General features: G+C 38.8%; 1 protein-coding gene and 1 pseudogene across 3 annotated transcripts in view; one reads left to right on the top strand and one right to left on the bottom strand.

Annotated features, from left to right (window-relative positions):
• LOC105152678 (pancreatic triacylglycerol lipase) overlaps positions 1-19,179 on the top strand; it is a 108,016-nt gene that overhangs the window by 15,212 nt on the left and 73,625 nt on the right. The gene's annotated exons all lie outside the window — the stretch shown is intronic.
• Positions 999-10,172, bottom strand: LOC147908045 (uncharacterized; annotated as a pseudogene).

Raw genomic sequence — 19,179 nt, 5'->3', positions numbered from 1 at the left:
TCGAATGCTTGTCGAAGCTTACGGTGAACATGCTCTTGGTAAAACACAGTGGTTCAAAAAATTCAAAAGTGGTGATTTTGACGTGAGAAACGAAGAGCGTGGGAAACCACCGAAAAAGTTCACAGACAACGAATTGCAAGCCTTATTGGATGAAGATGATACTCAAACTCAACAAGAACTCGCGGATCAATTGAATGTAACGCAGAAAGCCATTTCCATTCGTTTGAAAGCTATGGGCAAGATTCAGAAAGTGGGAAAATGGATTCCGCATGAACTGAATGAAAGACAGCAAGAAAATCGAAAAACCACTTGTGAAATGCTGCTTGACAGATACAAAAGAAAGTCATTTCGCCATCGAATTGTCACAGGTGATGAAAAATGGATATATTTTGAGAATCCTAATCGTCGTAAATCATGAGTGAATCCAGGCGAACCATCGACATCCACTGCAAGACCAAATCGCTTTGGAAAGAAGACAATGCTCTGTGTTTGGTGGGATCAGAAGGGTGTAATCTATTATGAGCTGCTAAAACCTGGTGAAACCGTTAAAACTAATCGCTACCGACAGCAAATGATCGATTTAAATAGAGCATTACGTGAAAAACGACCGGAATATGGAAAAACAACACAAAATCATTTTGCTTCATGATAATGCTCCATCACACACAGCAAAACGGGTCAGGGAAACAATCGAGGCGTTCAGTTGGGAGATATTAGCGTATGCGTCTTATTGTCCAGACTTGGCTCCGTCCGATTATCATCTATTCGCATCACTGGGACATGCTCTCGCTGAACAACACTTCAATTCGTATGAAAATGTACGAAAATGGCTCGATAACTGGTTCGCTTCAAAAGAAGAACTGTTTTTTTGGCGTGGCATTCATACATTGCCGGAGAGGTGGGAAAAATGTATAAATAGCAATGGAGATTATTTTGAATAAAAAATTTTTTATCATTTTCAAACACAGACGTGTAATTTTTACAAAAAAATTCCGGTTTCATACTTCTACACCTGGTAAAAGCATGACTACATCTGAAAAATGCTTGACGAAATTCTTCCATAAACAGAATTCAAAAACGGTTGTATTTTTCCTGTTGCTCTAGCCGGTATAGTTAATAAAACAATATCTTGTGTAGAATCTGGTCTATTTCTTTGAATTATATCCAGACAATGACCAGTCCATGAATTTAACAATAAAACTGAATTTGGTCCAACATTTGGATAATATACTTCTCTTACCCAAGTTTCAAAATGATTAGATGTTAGTTTACCAGATTTTGACGACATAATAAAAATATTATTTATATGAATGTCATTTCTTATACCCTAGGACCTAATGTCCCACTAAGTTCTTTCAACACTATAAGAAGTGGAGATAATAATCTATCATCGGCTGAAATAATAGGTTGTATTGTATAACTGCATCGCAGATATTGACTGTGCTACAGACTCTACTTTTTTTACAACTTTCTGTGTCAATGTACGACTAACATGCAATTCTAATTGAAAATTTTGGTTCGTTAATTATACACATTTTCAATTCCATAACGGTCAATATAATATTTGACATTTTCAATAAACCTATTGCTATCTGCCTGTAAAGCTATCTTTGACATTAAAGCTTTTTTAGTTATAAATTTCGTAACTTTTCTAGATACAATTTGATGCGCCAGCTTAAATCTTCTAACCCATTCGTATGATACTTTAAAACCTAATAAGTTTTTTTATTTATTGTTGCGCTTGCAAAGCCCATCGTATAATATTATGGATTAATATCATGGATTATTGCCCCTTTACGAATAACTTCAATAAATTTATCTAACGTGTATACTGAAATTCATTCCAACTTTTCAAGTCTACTATCTACATTCATTTACTTTTCTCATAGTCGTAATTGGTCTGCTGACATTATTTTCCGAAATCTTGATTTTACAGATTCAATTGTTCTCGGGTTTAACTTATCACTTCTCCAATATTCAATCATTTTTCTGCTCCAATATTCAATCATATTCTGCTGAAATATCGTCGATGTCACAAACCATTTCTTTTACATTGCGTGAATAATTTTCTTCTTCATCTACGAGTTCTATTTCTTGTGCTTCTGATACATCATATGAGTTTAAAAAATCCAACGATTCTTCTTGTTCAATTTCATAGTAGTCTTCGTACATTTCTTTTATCATCTTTTCCATTTTTTTCTGTATCGTAACTTCTTCTGTTGTTATAGGACTTTCTGGAAAATCCACGGCAGTAAATACTGCAGACAGCAGTTATTATTATACATTTCGTGGATTAAACCGCATTATCTTCTAAAAATTATAAATATTATTTACATGTCCATTTCCAATATAATAATTACTAAAAGAAAGAGAGAAAAGTTTTTATTTCATAATAAATTTGATACCTTCTTATTTGGTTATCCTTCAAAAGAATTCGTTGAACGGGGGAAAAACAATTTTGTATAATGTACATATGATGATATGTCTTCCTACAAGTGTTTTAAAAATGTTATCAAATTATAAATATACTGTTTCATCAAATCCTAACAATTGAATATTATTTTTCCCTTAGATTAATAAGACGCAAAGACGCAATGTTTTGCAATACATTATTCATGTTAACATTGAACACTGCAATTAGCTACTGTACGATCAATACATACATATAATGCAGTTATAAAAAATAAATACTTATTAGCCAATTAGTATCATTAGCAACTAGTAGTACTTATTCGAAATCAAGCACGAAACTGAATTCATTCTAACGATTTGTCTCTTTTTATACTTATGTGTCAATGACATACGCAGACAAAAAAGAAATTATTGTTTTATCTGTGTTAGCAAATCTACATATTTTTTACATCGTCTTATCAATACATTATTGATATCAACATTAAATGGAATTAGCTGTTCTACGATAAAAATGAAATGAATAAAATTTTATTAAAGTATTAATTTTTTTATTAATGTTTTGTTCTTAATTGTTCAAAATATTTTGTATATTCTTTTATAAACGTACCTTCGAAAGTATTTGACTGATTTTAGCAGATAGACAAATTACCTCACTAAAACTATCTCACCAACTACCAAACTAACTCACTGTTGCTGTATTGTTATTATTATTATTATTATTATTATTATTTACAAAACTTATTTCAATAGTCACTACTGCACTGTGATAAACTGTGTTGCCTTTATCGCTATTTCGCGTAACCAACGTGATATGAGACGAATACGTAGGTACGGATCGTGTATATAGAGACGTTTTCGTTCATATTTCAAAAATGATTTTTCGGAACATGATTTAAATACACATTGTTTTCAGTGTAAAATGCTCTTTAATTTTGATCATATAAAAAATTAAAAAATTTTTAAAAATAAGAATGAAGGATAGAAGTATACAATAAATAAATAACTAAAAAAAATTTGTATTATTATAGTTATAAAGTACTTTTGCAACCATTCAATTTTCATTGTAGAAATTTTTTTCTATCTCTCATATCTCTTCGAAGATATTCGCTTCGAAAGAAAAAAACCGATTTTTTTCAAAGGAAGATTTCACCCCCTTAACATGCGACTCAGCACGTATAAAAAAATACGTCTTATTTTTGTTTGTAGAACAACGTGATATGAGACGAATACGTAGGTACGGATCGTGTACATAGAGACGTTTTCGTTCATATTTCAAAAATGATTTTTCGGAACATGATTTAAATACACATTGTTTTCAGTGTAAAATGCTCTTTAATTTTGATCATATAAAAAATTAAAAAATTTTTAAAAATAAGAATGAAGGATAGAAGTATACAATAAATAAATAACTAAAAAAAAGCTACATACTAAAAGCTCATTTAAATCGGCACATACAACTGATTGTGTTCCCTTGTTAGTTAAGATATAAGTTATTTATAATGAAATTAATTGAATTAAAATTAATTAAAAAAAAGTAATTAAAAGGTTAAATTTTTTTATTTTTTTATTTCATGATTCCAGGGTTTCAGTCTTATAAATAACGGAAATGACAAATATTCATTTAGAAAATACTCTATTTTCTATTTACATGCTGTGTTCATATATTTATATTGTTTACATGGACTGTTATATATATGTTTATATGAACTGTTTGAATATTTTGTTCACATACACTTATTAAATTTAAGTAATAAAGTCATTTCGAAATTTTTGTTGGTGTCAAAACATTTGATGCTTCGTACAATAATGTTACAATTGGCCAATTGGCGTTGTACGAAGCATCTTCACATAGAAATGAACATGTTTATATAATTACAACATACGACGGTTGAATTTAATGTCAACTAGATGTAACTCTGCGTTTTAAGAATATTATGAATTTACTGAAAATAGCCAGATTGTGACCGAAACGTTTAATGTAATAATAATTAAATATCACAAACTAGAACTTGTGCTGTAGTTCCTTATGCTCTTCTTTTTATACGCTTTCAATTATCTATCTTTTTTATTGAATCTGAAGGATTTCATGAATTGTTTATTTTTCATAAAAGATGATTATGTTGGAGAGAAAGAGAGAGGTTATCCTATTTTTTATATAAAAGATTTTATTAAATTAAGCAAAGAAATATTCCATAGAGCACAAAAAACAGAAGTTTGCAATAATATTATATATTACAACAATTTTGTGATACTTATTCGCTTTGTTAAAATGTAGATATGCAACATAAAACATTTCTCTCAAAATGAATTCGACTTTTCTAATATGATATAATATTATAATTCTGATAGTTATACCGCATTTTTTTTCGTGTTATTTTTGTTTTTAATGTGCAATTTAAATGCATTATTAAGGATGTTTTATTATATTTTCAAAACAATAATAAAATTATGAAAAAATTATAGATTATTCTAAATCATGTTTAAAAATAATATGATAAATTTGATTTATTATCTGGATCATATAATTATTTTAATAAATAGTAGTATTTTTTAATTTGTGTCTAATAGAAATATATGGAAATGTATTATAAAGTAAATGATAAAAATCTTAATTTTTTAATATAAGTACATCATGTATTCAAGATTCATGATTATTTACATAAAGTTATATGAACTAGTTATCTAGTAAATAAACAAAGGATTTATTTGTTTTATATCTTTGCAATTAATGAATCGCAATGAAACTTTCTATAAATTATTTTGAATATTTAATACTTATAAAAAAAAATTTTAATAATATTCATGATTATCAGATAATTTGTTATTTTGTTATTTATATATATCCGATCATTGTGCTTTCCCCCCCTTCCCTCAAAATTCTTACGAGAAGACTATATCTACTTTATGATGATGTGAAAGAGAAGATTAAACTTCAAATATCCAAGATCGCGTCTGTCACTTACATTTTTGATTTCTCGAATTCAAGAACTCAGAATGCATATGTAATTCTTAATATGCAATTCTTAACAGATAATTGGAAAATGAAATCTTACATCCTAACAATAGAAGAAGTCAAAGAATGCCATACGACCATTAATAACTGCTAGGATATTGGAAATTTATAAATTGATGGAAAAACTACAATAGTAGTTATGGATAACGATTTTTCCTCAGAAACAAATTGATCTAGAAACATGATTTTCTATTAATTTGGGATAGTTCAATGACATATTAACTTAGCCAAATGTTTCGCAAAGTAATTGTAACCATGAAATTTTTAGTTTTTCGTTTCTTAAATTTTCATTTTGTCGATTTATTACTAAAAAATTACGTTTGAGTGTATGTCTGACTAACAAAGTCATATGAGCAATATTTCTTTATTTAATGTGCTGTAAAAAGTGTTCAATTAGACACTTAATGTACATTATCAGTATAAAATTGTTTTTGTGAATTTAATTGCAAATACGACATATATAAACAAATAATTAACAAGTAATTTGCCAAATGTTATTGTAATTGTTGAAGATTATTGTAAAATATACTTTTGTATAACACTAACTTTCGCAAATTTAAAAGTAAGTTAGTGCAGCGCTATAATTCGCGTTAACTTTCTTGAAAAAAAAAGGAAGAGGAGAGAAGAGAGAAGAAATTGAAATTGCGTACTTTGCAGAGATGTACATGGATTTCAAGCTGCTAAAAAAGCGCGCAGGATGGTGTTCTCTCAAGGGAGATGAAAAGACTAAGGACAATTTGCCAATTTTTGCCACGTTTATATAGATAGCTTGGTGGCGCTCGCGATTCGGGAGATATAGAGATCTTATAATCAGAGATTTGATGAATGTGGATCAAAAATAGCGGATAGAAAGAAATAACAGATATTACTTTCTCGTATAAACGCATGCGCAAAAAGTGTTAGTAGTAAAGCAAGACGGATTCTAGCCCATGAGGCTAAAGGGAAGCGCGGGGCGCGGGGAGTACTCATAGGCGCGGGGATGCTCATAACGCGAGGAAGGAGGGGGAAAAAGGTCCCGGCGATATTGATGTTACGTAAACATAGGACCCCGGTCCTTACTTTTGTTGTCACCCGCCGCTCTATCTCCAAAAATGCATCGGCAATAAAGGCTTGCATATACTAACTGCATACTACCATCTGTCTTTTTCTTATGTTTCATCTTTTCCGCCGCCGCCGCATTGTCACTCTCGTTATATCTTCTTGCACGAAAATATATTTTATCATACGTTTTTATTTAAAAAGAGAACGCTTAATACGGCCGATAGTACCGTCGAATGCGAAGAATGGGAAGTAAAAGAAAATACATACATAATAATGCGAACAAAAATTTTTTATTCACATCTTATTATACTGATTTTCGTACTTATTAAAAACTAAAAAAACTAAATAGTTGGCAATCGATGAGCTGATGTCCATTGAAGATGTCGCTATCACGTATAATGTTCTCAGATGCGATGCTCGAGAATCGCGTATACTTGGTATCTACCATATCAACGAGTCGAGCTAATCGTTCGAATGTTACATCGATACACTCGTTAAAGTCAAACATACGGCGTAGCGTCGTTTCGGTCATCGTAATGCGTATGGATGAAGAATCGAAACGTACGAGCGTAGCATCGTTCAGCATGCAAACATTGACGGTTAGGGGTCCAACGCTTATAAAATTATCCTTGTATTCGTTTCGAAATATCTTGTAAATATTCCCTCGCTGTTCGTAGAGGCTCTTCCATGTTTCGAGAGACAGCGATAGTTCGTGTCCGCGAAGATCTCCAAGGGCGACCTCCACGTAACTCGGTGGGCCAACGTTGATTCCAATTTCCAAAAATTTGTATCCCGTATTCGTCAGATCGTAACATCTGCTCAGTAAAGCACCGTACGATGCTCCGTGTACATACATAATGTTAAAAAACGTTACTTTTGTGTATAGAACATTGAAACTTACATGTTATATTCCTTCTTCACATCGTATGATCCACTGCTCTCTTTAGCGAAGTACATTTTTTCAGCCGTTCATACAAGCGGGTATCGCAAGACTGATTGCATCCGCGTAATTGTGACGTAATACTTCTGGAATCGATGAGAGAAGGCAGGTTCTCCCCCTCTTTCCAAGAATTTCGAACATGTCGCGACACGTTTTATCAAGTCTCACGTATTTTCTTTGTCACGAATTTATACATACGTTTATACATACGTTTATACATACATACATACATTTATACATACGTTTATATATACGTACATACGTTTATACGTACATACGTTTATATATACGTTTATACATACGTTTATACATACGTTTATAGGTACATACGTTTATACATACGTTTATACATACGTTTATACATACGTTTATACATACGTACACACTTTTATACGTACATACGTTTATACATACGTTTATACATACGTACACACGTTTATACGTACATACGTTTACACATACGTTTATACATTACAAAGGAAGGGAAAAGAAATATATAATAAATACGTTAACGTATTTTTATTTAAAAAATTCTTTTGCAACTACCAGTTATATATTTTCAATACATTTTGTAACGCGCAATTCTTAACACGTTGTACACATCGTATAATATTAGTAACATCTAGATTAGATAAAGATTCCATGTCTTCGTAAACTGCATCCAAAGTCTCGATGTACATGCGTTCTCGTTCATCGTCCAGAAGCAAGTTCCGCAGCCACGTTCGTTTCTCGCGTCTCTTGTCATACACGACAACATCATCTTCAAATACAGCCATCGTAATTAGACGTTTCGCCTCGTTGTACGGGATCGTCCCGTCCTCCCATTGCAATCCATGGTGATAAGCAATCAACCAGGAGGCGCAAGACCTGTCGGATCTTGTCAAAAATTTCCATGGCACGGGACTTGTAAAAATGTAATGCGTGAGAACGGTCCCCTGTTTCAGCACCGCCACTTCCTTCACGATAAATTTCTTGTTAACGATGACATTCTTCTCGTGACATCATATTCTTTCGACCGATCTGCAGAGCAAAGATAATGTATCGAGGCTTCTCAAGCTTAGTCGCCGTTTTGACGGCCCATGAATGCTTGGTCATATTCTGTAACAGAGGATATTCGTACAGATCCCACGAACGAAAACTCATGCTCAGATAATGACCAATGCTCGCAGCATTAATAATTTATTGACCTCGTTTAACGCAACGTGAGGCATCCGCCACTGTACTTTAAATAATTCAACCTCAGACTCTGTCAAAGGATTTCCCACCAAGCAATTGTTGTCGTTGCGCGCTCGTATCAAAATTAATTCATGGCGAGCGTTGACAATCAGGCGTTTGTAATCTTCACAAAAACCCAACAGCATGCTGAGTGGCACGCAAAAATTAAAGTGTCCTTGCTCCAAGTGTCGGATCTAGAGTTCTATCCAGCGTTCAGCACAATCAAAGCTTTATCGTACGTCATTGACACGTAATTCTTGAGCGTTATACTACGCTTGCTAGTTATGCCCACGTTTCGGTTGCGGTCAATCTCCGTTGAATTCATATTGAATTTCATCAAACATGAACGTCACGCAATTATTTACAAGCGTCGTTGGCATCAGATCATTTTTCTTTTTCACCGTCAATCTTCCTTCGACGTAGAGAAAACTTTCGCACGGCAACGTGTACAAATCCTGCTGCTGGATATGGGTTTTCTTATCTCGTCGCTGTACCCGAATGTTGTATTAGCGAACGGGTTGTACGTGTGAGTCTCAATCTTGACGATGCGATCGTCAAAGATCGGCTCACCGGTAATATTCAAGATATCAATCATCTCAAAAGTTGCGCATCGCGAATCCCAAAGATTGTAAAAATTTAATGTTCGACGCGCTGAGCTTCTTCTTGCTGAGTTGGATGAGCGAGCGTTATCGAGCGGTGATGTTACCAGCCTTGTAAAGAATGCATTATCTTCCTGTTCCGTTCAATATGAGCATCTCACGCATCTGTCGCTGTCGCACATGCAATCTGACGGTGATCTCCTCTCCGCGAAAATCGAGCAATCGTCCGTTCTGGTGTATTGTTAGATCCGTAATGCTCCATGCCGTGATCGGCAAGTAAATGATCTGCGTCGGCTTCTCCGATATCTTATATCTTGGTGGCACGCTCGGCGAAAATTCGTGTATTGTGTGTGCGCTTTTGCCGTTGCTGTACACGCCCGCGGTCACGTTACACTCTACGCGGATAACGTTTACATTCATTATGTTGATCGACAGATCCGATTCGTGCCATCTTCGTGGTCACAGTACACGCTTCGACGAGAATCCCAGCAGCAATCCAATGCTGTTGGGTTTGTCAAAGTTTATTCTGTATGCATATCTAATCTCGCATCTCATCGTGTTGTAGTTTGCGCGGAGCGTAATCGGGTATTCTCCACCCTCACCATCAGTGTCATCAGTTATCATCATCAATGTCATTGTTGTTGTTGTTGTTATTGTCACCACGCACTACATCAACAGTTTCAAGTGCGTCGCGGTGCGAACGTTTCCGTAAAAGTGTACGTTTCAAAAATTCATTTATGTCTCGCACTTCGTACGAACCTTCGGGAATTGTAATTTCTGCGTCGTCTTTACCAAAATAAAATTTATTGTTCGATTCGTTTACATTCGGTATCGTGTGATAAGTTTCAAAAATCACCAGACCGAACTCGTAATAATCACTCAAATCTATGGAGGGAAAGTAGTTCGCCGCGAGGACGATGATCTTTCCGCTCAGCGTAGGTGTTAGCGACATGACAGAAAAAACGTTCGATTAATACTGAGATTTTACAGCACCTCGTCGAGTTTTTTAAATTCACGCGCATCTACCGTTTGTAGAAACCGCAGACACATTTGACCTCAGAAGCTCTGATAGGGCGTACGATTGTACTCTATCATCCTAGCACCGTTCTCGAAATATCGCATCAGTTCCTTGGGCGGTCGAAGATTACCGAAACTGTCAAAGTATACGACGCAGTTGTTCCTCTTGGCGTACGCTATCCAATGAGTACCAGGCCCGATAGTATCGTCCAGATTCACGATACCGCTTTCGTTTCGGTGCGCCCCGCTCGTCGGTAAAGTGTTACATGAAGACACCTCTAAAGTACGATATGCGCATTCGTTTCGCGAGCACGTCCAATTGCACGTTAGTAGTTGCACCCGAGGGCATTTTTATCGTCTCTTTGGCGTTTTTTTTTCTTCACTACACTCTGTCCGCGTTTGTAGGAGCTGAGATACAGTCCGCATCCATATTTGTGCGGAGCGAGATACAGACCGCGGCCCTGTTTCATCGCGCGGTGGTGACGTTGCAGCTCCTCGAGATATGCTCGAGATAGCTTTGCTATCGTTTATCCCTTTCGCTACGCTCCGCCAATCAAGGACCCGAGCGCGCCCAACATTGGCAGAAAAGGTAACGCACCACCTCGTTTTGCCGTGGAAGTATCCGCTTTTTCGTTGTCTTTTTCCTCGTTATCGTCTTCTTCTTTGATTTCATGCCAATGCCGATCTTGGTCTTGGCTTTCATCGCTGCTCAAACGGCAGCAGCGGCGGCTCTCTCGCTCAGAGCCGAATCTCTCGCGATGACGCGTTTTTCCGCGCTTTCTCGACGAGTACTTTGTCTACTGCGTATCTATCGGTGAGATCGTTGCTCCGAGAATACGCGATGTCGTGTTCTCGGCACGCCGCGTCCAGCGGATTTATGCCCGCGTCACCTCTGGCTAATCGCTTCGTAAGCCGAGTGCCCGGGCCGCAAAACTGGTAACCCGGAATATGTAACTCGAAAGGAAGCGCGTTTATCGCTCGATTCAACACTGCCGCCCGACGTTGACATTCGCTACAGTTCTTTATCTTAAGTGCGGGACCATCGCTGTGCGTCCCCTGCCACGACTGATTGTAGTGCTCGTCACAGCGACGATACGTTCGAACCTCCGAATCCGCCTTCACGTGTTCAGGAAGCTTGTCCCACACGTAGTCGATATAATCACCGTACACGTATAAGAGTACGACCTTCGGTATATATTGCAACTGCTCGGCGTTCAAGTCCTGAATGTCGAAAGGATGACACAGCACGAGATACATTTTGCTACTGCGTGACTCGTAAATTCGCGCGCCTTTAAATAGTCGTTCGAGAGCGCGTAGCCTTAGTGTGAGCATGAAATTCGTGCTGCAACCGTTGTCGGTACGCGTCACGAACTGCGACGTGAAATCGCGAATGGGAGGCAGCGTGGAGAAGCGCAAGCACGGCGAAATGCTGCCGAGTACTATACGCGCGATCATTTGCGGCCTGTCGAATTGTGGTAAAACCAACGTTCTCATAAGCTTACTCGAGAGCCCGAACGGCGTACGTTTCGAAAACGTGTACGTCTACTCGAAATCATTGCAACAGCCAAAGTATCGATATCTCGAAAACTTGTTTACGTTTATCGACGAAATCGGTTACTTTACGTTCTCCAACAACAGCGACGTCGTTCCACCGAACGAGGCACGTCCAAATTCTATTTTTATCTTTGATGACGTGGCGACAAGCAGGATGCAGTGAGAGAATACTTTTCGATGGGTCGCCACGCGAACGTCGACTGCTTCTATCTCTGTCAGATGTACGCGAGGATACCTAAACATCTGATACGCGACAACGCGAACCTGCTGATCCTGTTCAAACAGGACGATACCAACTTGAAACACGTTTACAATGATCATGTGAACCGACATGTCGTACGATGAATTTTGCACGTTATGCCGCGACTGTTGGCAGCAAAAATATAGATTTCTAGTGATAGACAAAGACAGTGGCTCACAAACGGACGAAAAGGATTTAATGAGTTCGCGATACCATAACGTGACCAGTCGTTGCCGATACTTAGCCAGAGACGAACATGGCAGATGTGTGGGAGCGTGAAAAAATCGCGAGGGAGATCGAGAAGACGAGCGAGTCGATCCGCAAGAAACATCGCGCTCTGAAAACCGATAGAATCGAGGAGAACATCGCGTTGGACAGACATTTTAAACCTCTTATCGAGCCGCTGCGACTTTTCGTCGACAGCTCCAGCGTGCGCGCTACAAAAAGAGAGTCGCGCGACGAAGATGCAACGTCTGCCTCTAAACGTGAGAGGAAGAGGAACAAGAGAAAGAAGAGGAGGAGGAGGGAGAAGAAGCGAACGAGACGTTCGAGTGTTCCACGACTCTGCATAAATCCAATGATCGATCGCACGATCGTGCACAGCCGATAACCTCCACTGCCAAAATTGTACCGACGATAGAATCGTTGGAGAACGTTTTCGAAACGACGGAAGACTCGCTAGACAAAGGTTCAAAATCAGCTGCAAACGTCGGAAGGTCGAGAGGCGTTACGAGCTGACTTGGGTCTGCTGGGGCAAAAGTACGTCGAGGCTGTCCTGAGGGGAGTGCAAGATAAAGAGAGCGGTATAGATCACGTGTATGGCGTTTACCTACACAAGGATGGATTGATGTTTGGCAATAAACGTTTCGACGTGGATGACGCGGACAACATAATTATCGACGGCGTACGATACGCCGGTACACCTGATCTTTACGAGTTTGATTTTCAAGAGAATTCCCGACGATACCTTCTACACGGAAGACGATATGCACAAGTACAAGAGCATGCTTTGATGACGAACGTGCACAAATACAAGTACCATTCGCAGGGTCAATTATTGAGCAACAGGAGATACAAGTACAAACACGTAATCGCGCCATTGATGTCGATCACACCCAAGAAACAGAAGAAGAAATCTGGAAAGGGATTACCTCATGCAATGACATTGAACGACAACGCGATCGATTACGTGCACTGGGATGATCCCAACGAGCTGGTGGATTGTCTACGTGGATTGCTCGAGCACCGAGCAGGCAACAACGCTCAAAACAACGATGCTGTCGATCATCGAGGAACTTCGCGAAGCTGGTTTTATTATAAATTAAATCGCGTATCCATGAAACGATTCAGTCGAGTAACATCAGCGAGAAAAAATATATTATTTTCTTGTACTCAGTGCATTACGCGTCGAATCATGAAAAAGAAATCTGAGAAAAAGAGAGAGAAAATTAGCTCCGAGAGACGTCGACTCGTCGAGGAATTGCACGCTCCTGTGAGAAGAAATTTTCCGCGTCATAGTTCGGGGATACGACGATCTGTGGCAGGCTATCGTTTAGATGCGCCCGTACTCGGGTTTCAACAGAGGCCACCATTACATATTCACCGTCATCGATGTGTTGAGCAAATACGCGTGGGCCGTACCACTCAAGAGCAAGGGTGGAAGTGAGACGGTTAACGCTATCGGTGAGATCGTTCGAGAGAATAGAAGATGTCCGAAAAATTTACAAACGGATATGGGAAAAGAGTTTTACAACACCGATGTGCAGAAAATCTTGAAAAAGCACGATGTTAATCACTATTTCACTTATTCGACGTTGAAAGCGTCAGTGGTCGAGCGGTTCAATCGCACGCTCAAGAACGACATGTGGAAGATGTTTACGCTCAACGGCAATTACAAGTGGGTCGACGAGCTATCGCGTCTCCTGTCAGATTACAACGCGCACAAGCATCGAACCATCGGTATGTGACCCGCCGAAGTAACTCCCGCGATCGCCGAAAGACTCTTGGACACGATGTACAGCGCGATAAAGATCGCGATAAAGATCCTGCAAAATTCAAAGTAGGCGATTCAGTACGCGTGAGCAAGTACAAGACGATTTTTGAGAAGGGTTACACGCCAAATTGGACCACCAAGGTGTTTACGATCGTTAAGGTGCAGCGTACCAATCCTGTAACCTATTTATTCGAGGATTATAGCGGAAAATCGCTGAAGTTCTACGAGTACGAATTGCATCGCGCTACTCATCCGAACGTGTATCTCATGGAGTGACTGCGCAGGAAGGGAAACAAGATGTACATCAAGTGGCTGGGATTCGATGGATCGCACAATTCATGGATACACAAAAACAATGTTATTTGATAAAATTTTGATTCATATATTTTATTTCTACATATAAAAAATATAAGTATATAAACTAAGTATATTTTTTTATTACTTCCCATTCATCTTCGTTTTGCAGTATACAGATATAAAATACTTATATAAATGTACGATACATGAAAATAATAGTAATACGTAATAAATGCTACTACATAAAACGTAATAGTAATACTTACATAAATGTAAAAAAATGCATTACGTGTAAATTATAATGATAATAGTAACATGTACACTGTATGAAAATATTTAAAAATGTAGAAAAAACATAATAGTAATATAAATGTTGACACAAACACACACACACATACACACACACACATATTACAAATGTATCCGCCAATGCCCCCATGGTAACGTCTCCATCGAGTCCGGTATCGTGAGTGACGTATCGTTTGTCATCGTATGGACTCAGAGCGATTTTCGATTCGGATATCGTGTACACATCGCAATTTAGATCGTATACACGATTGACGACGAATCATTTCGATCTCTTCGTTCAAACACCGCATGTAATCGTCGAACGTTATCGTTCGTGCTACGACGTTACTCTTTACGTCTTTCGCTTTTTTAGTTTCTCTCTTGCCGTCCATCTTCACCGCGTACATCTTCGCTCTGAGACCAACGAATTCGGTCATTACCACACTGTTACTTTCGTCCTTCATCAGACCGGGTACTTTTTTGTTCGCGAGAAGCATACCGTACGCGTTGTCCATCGGATAATCGCTCGTGTCGAATCTAGCGATATCGCGTTTCATAGTCTCGTAAACGTCCTCGCACTCGACGCTGTATACAAGACTCCGTGTCGGTATACATAATTTTACATTTGTTGCGAAACAGTGGTATACTCGTGATGAAATTCGTACAAGCGGACTTTCGATATGTCGAGTATACACATACCCACGTAAATCGGCTTGTTGAACTTCATCTCGAGTTTGCGCAGTTCGACGGTGATCAAATTTTCCGCAAAGATGCTACGACTGTGGAAATTCAGTTTCGCAATCATTGTCTCCGCGCCGTATCGTCCATCTCATTTTGTTAATAATTTTACGTCAACGTGGTTGCGCACATTCTCCATAGTTTTACCGAATACCGCGTTGTTCATTAATTTATATAAATTTTTCTCGAAATCGTTTTTAGCGCGAGTTCTGAAATTTGTATTGAGTTCAATATAATCGCGAAGCCATGGAGATTGCGCGAATTGTAGTACTCGATGAATCTTTGTTACATGAAGACCGTGACGAGTACATTGCTGCAGGTTGTGATAGTGGATGTAACGCTGTTTATCGTACAGCGTCGATAAAAGTTTAGCCTCGCGCTTGCCGGGCGGCTTATCGCGCGTCGGACAGAACGGCAGGTCAGTGTGCAGGTCGTGTAGATGTTGTGGATACTCGAGATCGACTTCGAGAATGTAACCGAGGGATGAATCCAGAGCGATTGCGCTCATATCAAAATTCATAGCGTCTTCGACGCATCAAAATTCGGCGTATGGCAATGGTTGACACATCGCCCATCCGTATAAATTGTTAACATCGTAGTATATCAAGTACGATTTCAATGAGTCGTACGAACGCATGTATAAAGTGTAGTAACAAGATATCCATTATTTTTGCATGAAATTGAAGGTTTTATTTAGTATAGTTAGAATGATCCAATTTAGATCAAATATGCACTGTTTTGTTCGATAACTTGTTACCATTTTGAAGATAATTCCATTATGCCTCTCTCATAGAAACCCTCGTCTCTATTGGCAAAAAACTGGGACAGTCGATTTTCACAAGCTTCTCTTGAGGTGAATTTTTCATCAGCAAAATCATTCACCATAGACAGGAACAGATGGTAATCACTTGAAGCCAGGTCCGGATCATAAAGTGGATGCATAAGAATCTCCCAACCAAGCTCCCGGAGCTTCTGGCGAGTCACTATCGATGTGTGTGGCCTTGCATTGTCCTGATGGAACACAATTCCTCTCCTATTGGCCAACGCTGGCCGCTTCTGGGCAATTGCTTCCTTCAGACGGTCCAATTGTTGACAGTACAGGTCCAAATTAAGAGTTTGGCCGTAGGGGAGCAGCTCATAGTAGATGATTCCCTGCCAATCCCACCAAACACACAGCAAACACCTTCCTGACCGTCAATCCTGGCTTGGCCATCATTTGCGCCGGCTCACCGCGATTCGACCACGACCGTTTTCGCTTGACGTTGTCATAAGTGACACACTTTTCATCACCAGTCACCATCCGCTTCAGAAATGAGTTGATTTTGTTGCGATTCGCAGATGGAAATTCGGTCCATGAGGTTTTTTTGCGTTAACTCGTGTGGCACCCATACATCGAGCTTCTTTTTGTATCCAGCCTTATTCAAGTGGTTCCAAACGGTTTTTTGTGCAATGTTTAGCTCCTGGGCAATCGAAACAGTGCTTACATAACGGTTACAATCGGACTCGACGAGTTTCCATTATTTTATCGACATTTTCGACAATCGGCCTTTCAGAGCGTGGTGCATCTTTGACATCAAAATTACCGGAACGGAATCGACGAAACCAAAATTGCACGTGATTGGCTGTTATCAGGACTATAAACACTTCATATTTTCAGCCGCCTGGCTTGCGTTTCCGCCTTTATCGAAGGAAAACTGTAAAATATGGCATATTTTCTCTTTGCTGCTGTCCATCTTTGACGCGCGCTCAAACAATACTGAGTCAAGCAATCACAAAACTGTCTGAGAAGTTTTTTTAGTACGAAATCTTATCTTTCTATCGCCATCTAGCGTAACTCGATCGCACTTATACAACGCGAGATAGAGATTACTAAAGCCAAATCGTCTATTGGAAAAATAATGGATTTCTTTTTACACCTTATACTTGTTATTAGCCTGTGCGTATCTATCGGAACATTGACTGAGACCACCGCATATACTGCGCTCGATGAACATGATCATATCGATGTCGGTGAGTAACTCGAATCTTATACGCGTATGTTTTAGCATCGCGTCCCAAGTGAAACCAGGCAATGTATAGTAATGCGCGGGATCGAGATCGTAACTCGCGACACAACTTTCGCGGAAATTTTCGAAAATGTCGGGCAATAACAAGACATCGGTTTTCAAGTACAGATCACTGTACTCGCCGAGCATTTGAATAGAGAATCGCTTCCAAACGTTCGCGGCGTGAGCGTAATCGCTTTCGGATACTATCGCCCGTTAACGAACTGAAAAATGATTCGCGCGGTGGTAAGCGTGTGTCCTGCAATTTTTCGACCAGTCAACATATTCGTACGGAAAGACACCTTTACGAGTTAGTAATTCAAATTCTTCATCCGATAATGTTGAAAATTTGGAACGTACGATTTTTAATTTGTTTCTGCTTAAAAACGACGTCAATTTATCGACGCTTGCGTTTAGAAATTTGAAAGAATCGATGAATCGTAATTTTATGCATTTTCGCGAGTCTGCTCTCTCGACGGTATCTTGAATATGTTTAGTGAACGAAATATATTTTTCTTTGGTTATCGGTAACACATCTACATGTCCTTCGAACTCGGTAGCAAATTCTTTAATTATAAAATGCGCGTCGTGGCCCGATAAATTGTGAAAAACAATCGGAATATAAAATGAATTTTTATAATTAAGATTGCAATTTGCATGTGCTGGACCACGGAATCTACCGGTGAGATGACAATGATCGCGGACCCGCGTATCCGGCGCGAACGATTTCTCGCAAATATGACAACGCGTCGCGCTACGCCTCCAATTGTTCTTTCGACGACATTTCCATGGGTACGTTGGCGGATACTATATTTTTCACTCGATGCGCCAAATCGTTGAGTTGTCGCGCGAACCACGCTATGCAATTTTTATCGCAACGGAACCGATATGATGATAACGTATCGTTGTAACGAACATCGCATGTAGTATCCTATACTAAATACCTTGTGCCGTTGATACGTGTACGACGACGCATTTTCCCTGTCAAGTTCCATCTTCTGTAGAACACACTTCAAGTCAGCGTAGATGATGAATGAGGCGCTCTGCTTATTGCAGTGATTCTCAAATTCGAGCCACTTGTCGTCCACGCTCGGATCGAGCGGAGTCGTTGATCTTCTCGCAGTCCAGTTACGTGCGACTGCAATTTTTCGTTGGTATTGAAGTAGTGCAAGCATCTGAAAAAAAGAAAAAAAATTATAACCATTATCTATTATTTTATTAGTAAGACAGAAAATTATAATAATTTTTCATGTATACTTACTGATCGCAGAAAAATTTCTTGTTCTTTTTCCTACTAATCTGCGAGCTCACGAGACGGGATAGGTTTTTTATCCATGCAAAATGTCCAACACCGTCGTTGCGCGGATCTTGCACGTACAACATGTTGACGTGTTTCTCCTTCTTTTCATTAGTGAGTCGCAGAGGAAGAACCTGTTTATTCTCGATGGTCGTACACGTTAATCGACACCGCGTTCAACCGTTCGAATTTAGAAATGTCTTTTAAAGTCACTGAAAACTCAATGTTCAGTACTGTCATATAATGCGGATAAGACGATTCCCGATCCGTATACTTTTCAGCCGGATACAGCGCGGCGACCACCGATCACGCGAAGCACACATTGTTCGTCGTACGTACACTGATCACCGCTCGTTTCGTCGCGATTTCCCACGGCATTTTGATATGACATCTCGCGCGCATAGGATTTAATTTGTTTACGTTGATAGTCAAATTCTATAGTTCAAAAACTATATGTGACAATGTCCATCCGCTGTCGCATTCCTGGAA

Source organism: Acromyrmex echinatior, chromosome 11 (assembly GCF_024713525.1).
Source record: "Acromyrmex echinatior isolate Ae372 chromosome 11, ASM2471352v2, whole genome shotgun sequence".
Lineage (NCBI taxonomy): Eukaryota > Metazoa > Arthropoda > Insecta > Hymenoptera > Formicidae > Acromyrmex > Acromyrmex echinatior.
This window is presented reverse-complemented; position numbering and strand designations above follow the sequence as displayed.